Source organism: Corvus moneduloides, chromosome 5 (assembly GCF_009650955.1).
Source record: "Corvus moneduloides isolate bCorMon1 chromosome 5, bCorMon1.pri, whole genome shotgun sequence".
In the NCBI taxonomy this organism is placed as follows: domain Eukaryota; kingdom Metazoa; phylum Chordata; class Aves; order Passeriformes; family Corvidae; genus Corvus; species Corvus moneduloides.
Window position 1 is genome coordinate 3,762,052 of NC_045480.1, and position 17,278 is coordinate 3,779,329.

Consider the following 17,278-nt stretch of genomic DNA (forward strand, 5'->3'; position numbering starts at 1 on the left):
CAGCTTTGTTCCACCCCAGCTCAGATGCTGTGCTGGGCTTTTATTCAATTCAGAAACACAGAATGTGATATTTGCCTTATGCTGAGGTGCCACAACTAACCAAGCAGAGAGTTTTCCGTTAGGTATTTTGGCTACTACCAGAAGTCTTTCTTGTCTAGAAGGTGGATAAAAGTGAGAAAAGAAAGTCTCCTATGACTCTTAGTCTAATATCAAAAGGAAAGTACTGGAGAGCTTAATTTTATGTCAGTTAATAAACCATGCAATGAGAGAAAGGCTGGAAAATGTCCTTGCAATAGCACTATTTATTCCTGAGGTGGGGATATATAAGATCAACATTTCTTCCTCTTATCGTCACAAAATGCTGCTGTCTTAAAAACCTTTCTTTAAAAAAAAAAATTAAACATTTATTCACCCAAAATCCCAAAACCTTCTACAATTAACATAAGCAAACCTGCAGGGTCAGAATATAAAACGTTAGAGGTTTTGAGATTCTTCTAAAGGGTTTCTCGTTTAGCTTTTTTGGACTTTTAAGAGTAGAATTGAAGTGATAAACACCTCTATTAAAGTTTAATGTATTTTATTTTAAAAGCAAATAAGTGAAAACAGAAATAGGATTTTTTTTTTTCTGCACAATATAGTTTTGTCACCTAATCAGTTAAGAAAAACTCCAGGCAATAAATAATTTTGCAAAACCTAAAGAATAATAACCCTCAGAGAACAAGTGTTTTCAAGACTCCAGTGTGAAGGGATGCTGGGGCTCCAGTGCAGTCAGATGCCTGTAATTACTTGAAGGTGTTTTGTAGTTTATGAAATAACCTTTGAGTTCTAAGGGAAAAAGATAAATACACAGAAATAGAATCACATAAAACCTGAATTCTCCAGTAGTATCAGGAGGTTTTGGTAGGGTGTGGTTAACAGCATGTTTAACCACAATGATGGGTGCATTGCACAGGAGTTACCTATTGTGAGAATCAATATGAAAATATTTAGGCATTTCAGAACTTCTGTTCCACTTTCCCCATGACTTTGCCCAAACTGTTGATGCATCTATTAAAAAATGAGATTGTTAAATAATACCTCTCACATTCAGTGCTGTTTTCTCTAAAGAGCCACTCATATCATTTTAGATGGAGTTGTGACAGATGGGCTCCCAGGCGGATCTGGCTGGGTGGAAGTTTAGGTAGTTGCTATGACATCATGAGCCCTGAAATGTTGGTGGGAGGATGATTTTGGAGAATACACTTGGCATGCATGAGCTATCACCTGTACTATGCCGTGAATAGTCTTTTGGGAGATCTGACAGCAAAGTGGCAACTTGGGAAAGACACACATTCATTTTATAAAAATACTCCACCAAACGTGAAAATTTGTGAAGGGCAGGCAGACTATTCTAAAACTTCTCCCCCTGCCAGCATGTTCTGGGTTTCTATCTTGAGCAAGGAAACAAGGAAGCACACAGAAATGCAAGCCAGTCCTGGACTTGACCTGTGATGGAGGTAGAAACCCTCTTGCTTTGCTCTGTTTTAAAGGTCAGTTCTGAAAAGCAGCTGCCTAGGGATGGAGGAGCTCCACTGCCCTGCCCTCCCTTCCCAGGAGAGCTCACAGACAAATCCTGTTTGGAAACTTGAAAAGGAAATCGTTTAATGATGCCTTATTGAATGTTTAACTACTGTCACTTTGAAAAGATCCCGTCTGCCCTGCTCAGGTAAGACCCCACCTGCAGAGCTGCCTCCAGCCCTGGGGCCAACAGCAGAAGGATGTGGAGCTGCTGGAGTGAGTCCACAGGGGACCACAGAGATGCTCCAAGGGCTGGAGCCCCTCTGCTCTGGAGCCAGGCTGGGAGAGCTGGGGGTGCTCACCTGGAGAAGAGAAGGCTCCAGGGAGACCTCAGAGCCCCTTCCAGTGCCTAAAGGGGCTCCAGGAGAGCTGAAGACGAACTTGGGACGAGGGCTGGAGGGACAGGACACAGGGAATGGCTTCCCACTGCCAGAGGGCAGGGATAGATGGGATATTGGGAAAGAATTCTTGCCTGTGAGGGAGGTGGGGCCCTGGCACAGGGTGCCCAGAGAAGCTGCGGCTGCCCCTGGATCTCTGGAAGTGTTCAAGGCCAGGCTGGATGGGGCTTGGAACAATCTGAGAAAGTGGAAGCTGTCCCTGCCCATGGCAGGATGAGTTTTTAGATCCCTTCCAACCCAACTGTGCTCTACTTGAATGTATGGTTCTGTGAAACAAACCTGGCAGGTCATAGAATCACAGAATATCCTGAGCTGGAAGAGACCTACAAGGTTCTTCAAAATCCATGAAATTTCCATGACATAAAAGAATTCAAGCAGACCAGTGCATGCAGATAAATCTACTAATTATGCAAAATACTTGAAAACCTTTGGGACATGGCAGTGCAGAATATTTTTCTCTTGTCAGTGAAAGGGCAGTTTCGGTATGGTCCCTTCCACGTGACCCAGTGTGTTCAGCAGGAGGTGAGCACGGGAAAATCACCTTCGAATGTGGCAATGTCCATGCTCTGTTGTGCCCCTTCTCTGAAGGTTGTTGTATATTTAGTAGATTCAAGAGAAAATGTGTGAGGATGTCTTTGCATCAGGACAAATGTCAGCTACAGTGCTCAGGGCTGTAGGACAGACCCACTTCTGCCAAATTTCCAGGGACAGTCATATCTGGCAGAGGGACAGAATGAGCAGCTGGAGAGCAGGAGCATCTTAAATCTCTACAGCTGTTTGCTTCTGTGCAGCTGAGCCAGAACTTCAGTCAATTCCCCATTAGCTGGAAATGTAACAAGATAAATTGAAATAAAGCAAGGTTGCATTCAACTAAATCAAATTGTGAGTGGTTAAATTGAAACAATGTTTGCACACAGATGAATCCTATGGTGCATTAGAAAAAGAATTTAAAGCAGAGTTAACTGCAGGAGGACTTCATTTAGGAATCCAGATTAAGAAAAACAACAAGAATAATCTCTTTTTGAAAGAGATTGTATTATGCTGTGTAAGACACACAGGAAAGTGTCTGGCTTGAAAAACAGCTTCATCATAATTTAAACAATTTCAAGGGAAAACTGAGACAGGAGTTTAGTCCTTTATCCCACTCACCAGTGTCTAAACTGTTAACATAATGTAAGTGTTTGATGCCCAGGTAGAATAAGGTATTTATTTCAGTGAAGTCAGCCTGGATTGTGGGTTTGGGGTTGGCATGAAGGGTTTGTGTGCCAAAGGGAAGTGGAAGAGCAGCAGTTTTGTCTGATGCACAGGTATGCCATTGAAATCCTGGATGCAGGGAGAAGGGTCAGTACAGAAAAACAGCCCAGAGGACAGTGAGAGGTGCAGCTCCAGCAGATTCACAGCCTGGCTCACTCCTAAAGTCAGCTGGAATCATCTCCTGATTTTTTTTTTCCCCCCAGTATAATGATTTTAAAAAAAAAAAGAAAAAGAAAAAACCACAGTGATGGTAGGGAAGGTGAAGGAGCTGCTGGGAGATGTCAGGGCCTCATTCCAATGGCTGTGATTTGCTTCATCCAGATTCTGATTCTTTTTTCCTCAAATTTGTAAACTGTATTTTCTTTACTGTCTACTGTATGGCATAAGCATATTTTTTTTCCAACCAGTTTCTTCTACTTTTGGCAATTGTAGCTCCTTGTTGAAAATCAGGTGGGCTTGTTGGCTTTGCTTTTTTTTTTTCCAAATGGTAATTCTTTACAGATCTGTTATATTTGAGAATTTTGCTACCAATGTCCTCATGAATGCTTATTTTTAGTGTCAATTATACTCATAAAATGAAATTTCAAATATCAATTATTTTTAAAAGGTCCAGCTGTTGAAATCCCTACATTTTCTTGCTCTCATGATTATCAGCTTCTTCTTCCATTTCACTGCCACTGTAGTGAAGTATCTTGCAGTAATGCATATTTAGTGATGTGTCAAACAGCTGCTATGAACTATTTATCCTTCCTCTAATCTTTTTCGGAGTAAAAATACTTTTGTCTGTAAGACAGGCATTGCATTATTAATGTTTAATTTCCTTGACACTCTTCTCTGGGTCTGCTTCCTCATCTTCCTCTATCTATAGCTTTATTTCTGTCTGTGTTTATCTGTATCTTTATACATTCTTTAGTCATCTCTGTGTTTTTATTGAACATAGGCATTTGTGTTATTTTCTGTGGTTGTTTCTTTCCCCTGTAGTTTGAAGCTCAGCAATAAAAGCCCATCTCCTGCAGTAAGGAGCTTTACCTCTGTCCCAGGAGTGAGGGACAGGGGTGCTGCCCTCCCTGCAGATCCAGGGCTGGGAAATCAGTGCTGTTCCCTACCCTGCTTTCCCGAGCTGGAAGGTGAGTGATGGCTTCTTGCCCAGCAGGATGGGACAAAGTCAAAGGTTTAGAAAGAAAAAATCACTTCTGAGTTCCTGAGCTAAAATCTGTCCATGAGTTTTAGGCTGTATAACGCATTGGAAAGTTAATTCTGTTTAAGTCTAACTAGACAGACTTTTTTGTTGTTGCTTTAAGATGCTCATCTTGATTCAGTTACAGTTGTAGGGAATAATTGAAAGTCAGCCCTTGGTGGCTGGTGGGGAGGAGCTGGGAACAGTTTGAGGTGTTTCACTTGGTTAGCACGGGGCTGAATTACATACTACTTTGTTTTATTTTGACCTAGAAAAGTGTCATTGTGGTAAAGGATCATTGCTTGCACCTGGAGAAAGGCCAGTCCGTGGGCACTGTGGACTATTTGCCATTCTTAGATGAGTCTCAGAGGGAGGTTGTAAACATTGTTAATCCTAAGGTAAAGCAGGTGTGTTAAGGATCATAATCAGGTGATTGAAATGAGCCAAGGGAGGTGATTCTCTAGACCAGATGTAGGTCTCAGTACAAAATACTGTATTATTCCTGACTCTCACTGTCACACAGGTATTCATTTACAGGTGTGTGTGTATGATCTGTTACTGGATAAGAGGAGATTTCTCTCATGGAGCAAGAACACCTTAAAAAGTAAAGTTAATGTGATTTACATTTCGGTGGGATTTTTTTTTTTTTGGAGGGGGGTTGTTCTTTTGTGTGGTTTTTTGGTTGTTTTGTTTTGGGGTTTTTTGGTCTTGTTTTTCTGTTTTTCTTAGCTGAGTACAAAGTATCTGGTTCACATTTAGGCAGATTTGAGACAGTTAATTATTAGTGAATTATTACTAAAATTTCAAAACAATCTCTGCAGTTATGGATGAGGTCAGTTTTTTACCCACTGTGAATCAAGGGGAGATGAGGGAAAAGAGAGACTAATTAAAATGAAGTCTCCAGGCTCTATCACTTCTCTGTGGCAGGCAGCTGCAGAACTTGAAAAATTACTTTTGGCTGCTTGGCCAAATTCTGGTTACTTGCTTGGCTGCATGATAAAACTATCTACGACCTTCATCACTGGAGAAGACTACAAATCTTTTGTGGTAGAGGAAAAACCCAGAAACAACAGGAGAACATTACAATTTCTGAAGTGGAAACTTTCAAATCTTCTTTTATATTTACGGGACAGAATTGTGAAAATGTATTCTGTAGGGAAAGCAAAAAACATGGAATTTTCCAAGGCAGGTTGATGTATAAAGCATAGTTTTAAATTGTTTTATCATAACAAATTTAACATTTTAGTTATTAGTATTTTGATTTATGCAGATAAATAGGTTTTTTACCTGTTGAAAAATATCCAGCAGTATATTACAAATAAGGAAATAGGCAGTATTGCAACCAAATAGAGATAATTGGTCAAAGGCAGATAATGTGGACTGCCAAGGAATTAAAATACATGAAAAAGCTATAAAAGTGCAAAGCTGTGACTTTTTGATAGCACTGCCTGGGATTGATAGGTCTGTGGTTCAGCTTTCTGTTGTTCCCATCTAATGGACAGATAATGGTTGCCAGGGCAAGTGATGTCAAAATCTCTTTCTGATTTGAAATTGAGATTGTGCCAATTACTGACTGCTGTGTGAGTCTGCAGAAGGACTCCAATATAGGGACCAACTGTTCCTGTTACGTGTTTGGGGTAAAATTGCTAAGCACAAGGAGTAGTGCAGCTACATCTGCCTTTCCTTATGTAAAACAAAAAACCTCCTTCCAGTCTCTAACAAGTGTGTATCTCTACACATCACCTTTCTGATGATGTTGGTGATGGAGATGAAGAACAAAGGGTCATAAATTTCCTTTGTTAGGGTATTGCTGGCAGCAGCAGCAATGTTTGCCTCTGCATTAAATGCTGCCAGGCCCAAGGAAAGATGCATCATTGGTGCTGCTCTTGCAACCAAAAATCTACATCTGTGTCCCCTGCTCCACAGGGGAGCAGCCAGGAGGCTGAGGGGTGGGTATTACAGTGAGCTCAGCCTTGTTGGACCACACCTGAAATAGCAGGGAAACATTCCTGCTTATACAGAGAATCAGAATGGTTTGGGTTGAAAGGGACCTTAAAGCTCATTTTGTTCCAATCCCCTGCCAAGGGCAGGGACACCTTCCACTATCCCAGGTTGCTCCAAGCCCCGTCCAGCCTGGCCTTGGACACTTCCAAGGATCCAGGGGCAGCCACAGCTTCTCTGGGCACCCTGTGCCAGGGCCTCAACACCCTCACAGGCAAGAATTCCTTCCCAATATCCCATCTGTCCCTGCCCTCTGGCAATTTGAAGCCATTCCCCCTGTCCTGTCCCTTCAGCCCTTGTCCCCAGTCCCTCTGCAGCTCTCCTGGAGCCCCTTTAGGCACTGAGAGGGGCTCTGAGCTCTCCCTGGAGCCTTCCTTTCTCGAGGGGAACACCCCCAACTCTCCCAGCCTGGCTCCAGAGCAGAGGGGCTCCAGCCGTTGGAGCACCTCCATGGCCTCCTCTGGATTTTCTCCAGCAGCTCCACGTCCTTCTGCTGTTGGACCTGGGGCTGAGGCAGCTCTGCAGGTGGGGTCTCACCTGAGTGGGGCAGAATCCCCCCATCCCTGCTGCCCACACTGGGGGATCAGCCCAGGATGTGGGGGTTTCTGAGCTATAGAAATTGCCAATTAACTTATGCTGCACATCATTGCATTACATGCACATAAAGAGATTTCTGCAGTCCTGGTATATGGCATTTATTACATTTACTCTGTGATTTAGCCCTGATGTGTCTGGTTGTGTCCCCTTACAATTTATTGATTCTCTGCATATGACTGGAGTTACCCCACAGCTCTGAGATGGGGTATTTCCTGGTACTCTCTTGGGACTGGTGTAATTAAAAATAGGAGAAAGAAGTTTCCAGAGCTCTTCTGGATGCTCTGCTAGGCAAGGGAAAGGATGAGGAAGTCAAAACTGTCACCAAACACCCAGTCCTGCTGCACTTAACCTTGACTTGTCACCTCCTTGGTCCTTGTGTCAGTGACTTGGCTGCACCTGGCAAATTAAGGCATCAATAGGGTCCTTCCAGCATAAAATAGCTTCAACTTGGCCATTTTAATTCCAAATAATCAGTATTGTTTCCTGTAGCCTGTTATTATCAGCTGAATGCATCCTTTCAGATATAGGATAGAAAATATGATCAGAATATAAATGCTGAATTAATTTGAAATCCATCAGGTTTAATATAGCAATGTCTTTATAACAGCTCAAAATATTGTAGAGAAGAAAACAACACACGCTCTTGCTGCAGAACAAATATTGGCTTTAGCTACTTTTGCAATATTAAAATGTCTTTCTTATTTTGAGTAGCTGAACTGTATGGAGAAAACTATTTATATCAGCTTTTCAGCTCGGAAGGGGAGATAACTCTAAGCTTGGGCAATTATGTATATTTGTAAATGAGTAGAAAAGTATGGTTTATTTATAAAGGAGCCTATATGCATATATCAGTGTGTAGGTTTTACATCCAGATAGTTCACTTGAACACTCTTTGTTACTTTGTTTTTCTGAAGTTAGTTGAGGCTAAATAGTGAGGAACTTCCTGTGAGTACCAACCTGTGTGCAGCTGGGTTCTTTCAGATTGGAAAGTCTTAAAGAGAAGTCACAGAATCACAGAATGGTTTGGGTTGGAAGAGACCTTGAAGACCATTCAGTTCCAACTCCTGCCGTGGGCAGGGACACCTTCCACTAGACCAGGTTGCTCAGAACTTTATCCAGCCTGGCCTTGGATACTTCCAGGGATGGGGCAGCCACAGCTTCTCTGGGCACCCTGTGCCAGAGTCTCACCACCCTCACAAGGAGGAATTCCTTCCCAATATCCCATCTCTCCCTGCCCTCTGGCAGTGGGAAGCCATTCCCCCTGTGTCCTGTCCCTCCAGCCCTTGTCCCAAGTTCGTCTTCAGCTCTCCTGGAGCCCCTTTAGGCACTGGAAGGTGCTGGATGGAAGTCCTAATGCTATGTATAAAAAGAGAAAAATCTGTTTCTGTTGAAGTTTTTTTAAACTTAATTAAAACCATAAAGCAATGGGAATGTTTAAGACAGTGTAACTGGACTCTCAAATAATTACATCAAGCTGACTTCTCTTCCCTGATAATAAAATGACTGTCACACTGATTCCACTGAAATCCCTTGAGCAGTGGCTCAGTGATCACTAGATCCACCAGACAGCTAAGAGGAATAACCTGTAGCCAAAACAAAGTTGTGGCAATAAACTTTTAAAATACACAGGTCAAGACTCTACCTTGTAATCTCCAGTGTGCTTTTATACTCCTCCAATTAAAGATACGATTTTGTAGCACCAAAATTTGCCTGTCCCTATCATCACATTAATGATTGCGGACATGTGATAAGATTCACATGTCTGGTTTTTAATGTATTTAGTTTCCAGACTACATACAAACACTGCAATTCCATAGTTCACAGCCCCAAAGCTGAGAGATTACATCCCAAATCCTGGTTTTCTGTGTTTATAGGGTTCTTGCAGCTGTGGAAAAGTTTTGCACATAATGTAAGATAATCATCCTTCTGTAGTCAGTCAATGGAGAGATACACAGAGGAAGAAAAGTCATAAATGATTTAAGACACCTATTTGTGATGGGTTGAATTATCCTTTGGATCTGTCAAGTGTAATGATCTTTTATGCTTTTCTAAAATAATATCACCTGGCATAACATAAAGTTGGATTTTGAAATTCCCTGTAACTATTCAATTTAAAAAAAAAAGGCCATAAAAAGTATATGGATGAAGATAATTGCATTCATCACAAATAAAGAATTTAATATTACTTATCTGTCTTTATGCCTTTTATCTAGAGATGTCAAAATACATGTCAAAAGAGTATCACTTTTGAATTTTGCAGGTAGGGAAAATAAGTACTGTCTGTTGTTTTCGTCAAAGTCACAGAAGTCTACAGTAATATATCCCAAGTTGTTTTACCATGTCTAATGCCTTGTCCATTAAAAAGTGCTGCTTCCAATAACTTTTCAACCCATATGGGCTTTCAGTTGCACTCACAGCTTGAGGTTGAAGCAGATATAAAATCTGTAGCACTGTTTAAGGAAAAAATCAAACTCTGAACAACTTTTTCATTTACAGGGTCACATTCCAACTGATGCTTTGCAGAATCACCATTTGTGCTTTTCCTTTAGGGAAAGCAAGAAAGAATCAGCTTTTAGCACCCCCTCTTCTTGCCAAGAATGCTTTATTTTCCTTTGAGCAACTACCTCTTGTGCTTAATTCCTGCACTTAACTTTTCCTTTCTTCTGAACTCTACAGCTGAAGGGCAACTACTGCAATGAGCAGAACTTCCTGGGAAATACTTTAAAAGGCACTTTGGTATTAAAGATGAGGAGGTGCTTTTAAAACAGAAAGAAAACAAAAGATAAATTTGTAGTCGTCACAATGGCTGCCATTTATTGTGGGCATCACAGCATTTGTTAATTGTTTGATACTTGTCTTAGAACCACAGGATCAGTAAGGTTGGAAAGGATCTTTGACATCATTGAGCCCAATTGTTCCCACCACTGACCCCTGTCCCCAAGTGCCACATCCCCCCTGGGATGGGGACTCCTCCACTGCCCTGGGCAGCTGTGCCAGGGCTGGACAACCCTTTGGGTGAAGAAATTTTTCCAAATATCCCACTCTAAACCTCCCCTGGCACAACTTGAGGCCGTTCCCTCTCCTCCTGTCCCTGTTCCCTGGGAGCAGAGCCCGACCCCCCCCGGCTGCCCCCTCCTGTCAGGGACTTGTGCAGAGCCACAAGGTCCCCCCTGAGCCTCCTTTGCTCCAGCCTGAGCCCCTTTCCCAGCTCCCTCAACTGCTCCAGACCCTTCCCCAGCTCCATTCCCTTCCCTGGACACACAAATATCATAGAATTTGCCATGCTTTTCCCCCATTTTTTGCCTTTTTACCTCCAAGAGTCTTCCAGGTTTTACCGCATAACCCTTTTTACTGTAATCACTAAAAACTCTTGACCATTCTTGAAAAAATTAGTGCTAAATATTCTCACACCAACCCTGTGTATTCATGTTTCACCTAGCCCAGCTTTGTCATGAAGTTATACTATCCTTTATCTTAAGGAAAAATCGTTTTCCATAAGATTCTTCCATGTTTCTGAATCATAGCAGTTGTCCAGCACTTTGTGAATTGTTGGGAAGCATAATACACCTGTGGAATTCAAACTCTTCAAACATTCCTGAGTTTTAAAAGATCAGTAGCTTCAGTTTAGGGAGGGGGGTGAAAAGTTCTCCAGTTGCTAGGAAAAAAATAACAGTTTTTACAGGCTAATGGGGCTCACAGATTTCACAACTGACCTGTCTTGTTATGGTGAGAACTGACTTGGAGCTGCATCTGAAAAGCATCATTTGAAACGTGTAATTTTGTTTCATTTTGCATAATCAACTGCAATGAGGAGTGACAGTCCATGAAAATTTGCAGCCAAGATCAAACTGGTTGAGGGACTGTATGAAAAAGTTTTCCCATCCATAGGATTTACATAGGTGATGATATTGTGCCAAAATTTAAGATCCTTTAATATCTATTAATAAAATAGTGTTTTCTTAAGGGTCTGCATTTTATAATAAGAGAAACATTTCAAAGTTGGGTTGTTTTCTTTCAAGAGATATTTAAACATAGATGAATCTAAATATTGGTGTGTGTGAGAGAAAATTGATAGCTTCTTTAAAGATATATATAAAATAAGGTACAAAAATGTATATAAAAATAGGAAAATTAAATGTTTGGCAGCAAAGCTGAATGTTTGCTGCTTAAGGCACCTTTCAGCATTATTAAAAAGCAGCATAAATATTGCATCTGTTGTCCTTGGAAAATACCAGAAAATATTCCTGATGTATTATGTGGAAGGAAGAACGTGAACCAAGATGTGATGCTGAAAAATTGTACATTGCAGGAGAAAGAACTGACTAAACAGTAATCTGTAAAGCTTAACTTGCTCTGTGAAAACTCCTTCCACTAGTTTGGGTTTCTGGTGTATAATCATCCATCTCTTCTCCATGTACGTGCTGAGCAGAAATTGGCTGCTGGCTTTTTTTGGGGAGGTTTTGTTGTATTTTGAATTCTTTTCCTAACAAAAAGGATTCAACTGTAAGCTGGTGTAGCTTCCTCCTTAGAAAAATTAACGCAAATCTATAATGTGCTATTTTCACTTTTAATGCTGTATTTTACACATCAGGTCTTTGCATTTGACCTAAAATAATAATTTTGTCTGTCTGTTTTATATTTTAGGTGAGTTTAGTAGTTTAATAGCAGTTTTCTCAGTTCTCTACAGTGTCTACTATTTCATTTAATTTTTTTTTGTCTTGCAAGCTGCCTAGTTATGCTGAAAGAATATATACTAAAAAATAAACCAAAAATCTTAAATTTTCAATAATCAGTGGTTCTGCTTTTATGAATTTAAACCAGTGTCATTTTTAGCATAATCATGTTAAACAAATAACATTAATTAATTCAGTCATTATAAAATATAAACTAGAAAGATCTCAGGGGTTATTTAGTTCACTCCTCTATACTACCAAAGTTTAGACATAAAGATTTGGTTGTGAAAAATATATATGATGAAAAATTGAGTGGGGGGGGAGCAGGGGGGACCCCCAAAATCAAACCTAGAACACTCTGAAGTGAATGGCTGAAGATAAAGGGTGAGTTTCAGCTCCCAGGTTAAATGGCAGGGGATGGCCTCAGCATAACTTGTCTTTTAATTAAAATTATTTCAGCCTTTGATTATAACTACTGATCAGTGACTTATGTTCCGAGATAAATCCATGTTATATAATGAATGATGCTCCTTCTTTAGGCTTCTTATTTCATTAATTACAAGAGTTGAAAGGCTATAGTTGGAAACAGGAATAGTCAGCACGAAAGGAAAAATACCAGAACCCTTGTGGGTGAGTTTCAGGGTCCTGTTTTCAGTTCTGAGGCTAAATAATTTGCCTCATTTTTTTAAATTTGGTACTTGTCAAGGTGTGCAGCCTTTTCTTGGTGCTCAGGCTGAGCTCCTTCACTCCTGACAGCTGCTCTGAGAATTTTCATGTGTGTGACTGTGAGTTACCTCTGGTATTGGAGGATCTGAAGTAAACATGACTTCAGGATCTGTCTCCCCTTTGCTCTGCAAGTGTGGCCAAGCTCTCTGAAAAGAGGATAACCCAAGTTGATTGGAATTTTCCAGGATGGTCTTTTTCCATGGGCAGTATTGATATAAAAATCTCAGTTTTGGCTAAATTTAAATATCAGCTGTCAAAGATCCTTGATCGCTTTTCCAGGGTTTGCTCATCATGAGAGTGCTCCAGACACCTCACGGAGACTGAAAATATTTGATAATTGAATTGTAGCTTGATTTTCATAAAAAACTCTGTCATTTCTGCATGATGACAAATGTGATATTTGTTCAAAAATATTCTCTTCATCTTCAGGTTTGGTTTTTGGTTTTTGTTTTTTTTTTTCTGAAGTGGAAATTCCAGTTCCATACAACTCTTAGAGCATCCCTGCCTTGCATGAGACACTGCTTTTGCATTAAAAATATGTTTCTGTTTCTAGTTTGTTTAGTCTTGGGCCACCAGTAAGTATTTTGACAAGCAAAGTCTAATCAAATCAAGTCAGTAGAAAATTACGATCCTTGTGATAAATCTGAAAGCTTTAAGCAGCATGCTTCTGGCAAGCTCTTGCAAAAGACACAAATAATGATTTTCTGAAACTTATAATTTGGCCAAGTACAAACAGGTTATCTTGAGGACATCTTGATGGCTGCTAACTCTTGGATAAATTTCAAAGTACCAGTGCAAATTATAAAAGTATTAGGGTTATTAAGAAAACAACTGGGGAAATGAGTATCAGGAGGGTTGCTATATGACCTTAATAAAGGGATTGATACTGTTTCCTCATATCTTCTGACGAGTCTCAAGAGGACCTGGGGGAAAAATTAAGGTCAACATCATGCAAAACTGAGCTGGGAATATTAAGTTGTGAGCACATGTTTTCCAAAACAAGAAAAGTTTGAGATTTTTTCCACAGAAGAGGTAAAAAGAAACTGAGTGAGGGCAGTCTAGCAAAAAGTGAGTGAGGATTGTATTTCTTTTCCAAGTGATGTTTGGAGATTCACATGTTTTCCTTCCACTTTCAGTCACCTTCTTGGTATTTATTCCATTTAACTTTCTCTTTGTTATTGTCTTTTTCTCCTTCCCCCCGTTTTTGTGCCTTTCCCTCTCTCTTTTCTTCTTCTTAGGTATAAAACAGCAGCAGAAGAATATCTACATGTGCCTCCTAAGATGTACTTTCTTTTTAAATAATGATGAGTTTATCCATCCCTTTTCTCTTCAAAGCAAACAAAATATTGCACTTGCATTGTTCTTTGGTTGTTGCCACGGTGCAACCATCCTTTAAAAGGCTGTAGCAATTTCCGAAAGATACAACAGCACTTGGAAAATACGCAAGAATTGAAGAATATGAATTATATTAGGGCAAGAGTGTGGATTAAAAAATAATTCAGCAAATTAGAACGTGGTGAAAATAGGGATGTTAGTTGGAATTCTCAGAAATGCTTTGAAGGCTCGTTGCAGTAGATGCCACAAGATCCTAAGGAATGAATTCTGCTCTAAAGAACCCATGCTCTAAGCAAGCCATGAGTAAAGGGGTTTTTATCAGTATAATTATGAAGAGCTGGGCTACAGTAAAGAAGACTTTTTGCTGATGGTCCCATTTAATAACTTTTTACTCCTCAAGTATTCCCATCAGATAGAAAAGCAGTTTAATTGAGCAGCACTATCTTTGTTCCAGAAGTCTGGTGCCATATTCCAAGTCAAGCAAGATGTCTGTTCATCAGTGGAGTATCTTAATTACAACACCACAATTTTGTCTTTTTCTTTTTTTTTTTTTCTTGCAGTGCATAAATTGCCAACTTCATTGACCTCAAGCTGCTCAGACTTTATGTGTTGGGCCATTTTAAGTCCTGCATTTTCAATTTTGCTCTTTTTTATTTATCATTATTGCTGTTTACTCGTTGCCAAGGAAGCTGGGGCACTTCCACTTTCTCCCTAAGTACACTTTACTAAAATAAATTGTAGCATGTATATTCTCTTTAGAAAGAGACTTCAGCCATTCCTGAGATGATTGCTGTATTCAGCAAGTACTGATGGACCGTTTCACTCATGTGGAAGTGAGGTAGTGGATGAAATGGTGTAAAAATGAGAGGGAGATGTAGTAGAGGAACACTTGCTCCATCTCATGTCGTTCAGCAGGACTGGCTGACTCAGGAAAACACCAGTAGTAGCTGGGCTTGCGAAGTCACAGAAGGAGATGATGAAATAAAATATAAGGGAAAGGCTGTTACATCAGTCAGCAGGAGGCTGAGCTTGTAGAAAAGAAGAAAGGGAAAAAAAGGCAGAATAAAGCTAGAAAGTTGAAGTAAAAGAGAGGTAAAGTAGATCTTGCTTCTGTAGCCCCAGGGCAGAGAGTTTTTGGACAGATGCTGTGAGGGCTCTGTTTGATGGGGGCTTTTTCCTTCCAGCAAGGCAGAAAACAAAAGTCATGTAACATTATTTTTGATGTTCTTTCTTCAGGCCTGCCTTTACTCTCCAGAAAGGATCTCTTAACTTTTCAGGATCAGAATATATGTAACATATAATTTTAAGTATCCAAGAGGATATTGCAGAAGTGCAAGAACAGATGGAATCCTTTTTTCTCTTGAGCCAAGCCTACCTCTGCTTCACTTCAGCAAATCACCCACTTGAACATTGTTCTTCTTTGTTTTTTTAATAACACATCCTATTTTGTGGTTGCATCTAAGGGGATGGATTTCTATGAGTTATTATAATCAAAATAACAGTTTTTGAACATTTTCTTCTGCAACTTGAAAAACTCAGCTGTAATTCCTACTATGCATCTACTAAGTCATGGTGCTTTTTTATTGCTTACTATAAGAATGCTATTTTGCTCCTCAAATGGAATAATGGACTTTCTTAAACAAGTAGCACCTTTTTTTTTTTTTTTTTAAATAAAACTTATTTTAAAAAGTACCATAAAGTACTTTTTTATATATAAAAAGTAGTGTTGTAAAAAGCAATTTTGCAGTATGTTAGTCAGTGAATAGGGGCGACTTCTACCATCTTTAAAAAGATTTGGGGTAAAGACAGGAAGAAGTTCTTGAAACCAGAATTTTATTGCAGGCATAGATAGGGTCAGTGAAGAAAGAACATGTGTGGAGGGGATTCTGTGAAAAAGGAAAGAATAAAAAATGACATTCCATTTTTCTGCAGTACTTGATGAGGGATATGTAGGCATAGTCTTAACATTGAAAAAAAAAAAAGAAAGTCATACATTTTTCTGTTCAAGTTCCACATTTTTTTCAAACTTTTCCAATCTTTCTAAATATTTGGCTACAGTATATAGGGAGCTGGAACTTTTCATTCACATTTCTATCCAGTCTAAAAAATCATGGAATGTGGGATGCTACTAGCTACATACCATCTATGTACTCAATACCCCATGGCCTGTGAGTAGATGACTGGGAATTTCATTTCTCTGGGCAGATCAGTGATGTTCTGTGAAATATCCATGGGGATCAACTGTAGTGTCCACTAAAATAGCATTTTTGGTAACTGAGCTGAGTTTCTCCTGTGTGATGGATGCATCATCTGAAAATGAAAACATTTGAGTCATATGGATGTCCAGGGAATGTTCTTGTGGTGAAGGGACTCATGAGACCAATTCTCTGATGATTCTGCCTTCAACGTTATACAGGCTTAGGGAAATCATGGAGAGTAGAAGCTGGCTGCAAACTCCAAGGGTTTCAAATGCAAGGGTCAAATCTGATATTGTATTCAGCAGAATTATGTCCTAATCCAGAATAATTGCCTGGGATGACTGGACTGTATCTTCTGAGGAAGCTGCCTTCTCTCCATGTAAGGACAGCCTGGGTAACTGCTTAGGCTGGATGCCTCACTTCTACATGGTTATGTTTAAATGAAATTAAACCAGCACTTCATCTGTCTGCAGATTTCTCATATGCAAATGAATGTGTTAATGGTTCAGTTTCACCTTTCTCCCACAGAAGCAATAATTAGGTATGACCCAGAGCTGATTGTACTGCGCCATACAAGCACATGGTGCTTCAGGAATCGTAAAGAGGAGAAACAGAACAGATATCAGTAGCACAGAAGGCAAAACTGGATATGTGTAACCACATTCCTTCAAAATTGTAATGCCAAAAGTACTCAGCAGAGCATCCATCATTTCCTAAAAGAAAATAATACCAGACTATCCAGTAGTGTAATTTCTTTTTTTTAAAGGGAAGATTTCCAGATTTGTGTTCGTGGTTTCCAACTCCTCCTCCACCCCTCCCCTTTGTCAGTCTTCTTTCTAGCAACTCCCAGCTGCCTCTTGTCAACATTCCTGCAGACATTGCTGGTATAGGAGGTCAGTGTGAAAGACTCTGTGTTTTGAATTAAGTTCTTTTCTATAAGACACTTTCTGCTTATTAATTAGATGAGTCATAGACTTGATTCACCATAGAGTTTATATTTACAAATAGTCATGAAAGAATTACTCAAAGACCATGAGCTAAATGTCTAAATGGGAGTTGTCTTCTAAGCACATAATGCTAAAATTCCAGGAATTTTTGAGAAGAAATGATGAAAAACAACAACAGCGACAACAAAACCACCACCAAAAAAACACCCCACATGAATAAACCATGAAGAAACCCCACCATAATTATAAGCAAGAAAGAACATACCTTAGAAATGTATAATGACAACGGAAATATAAGGAAAATAAAAGCATGAAAGCTTTCCTATATAGAATTCCATAGATGCTGAGATAATCATCAATTGCATTATAAGGAAAATAAAAGCATGAAAGCTTTCCTATATAGAATTCCATAGAT

At 39.8% G+C, this 17,278-nt stretch overlaps 1 protein-coding gene across 5 annotated transcripts in view; it reads left to right on the top strand.

Annotated features, from left to right (window-relative positions):
- Positions 1-17,278, top strand: part of CTNNA2 (catenin alpha 2) — a 466,491-nt gene that overhangs the window by 225,890 nt on the left and 223,323 nt on the right. The window lies entirely within an intron of this gene.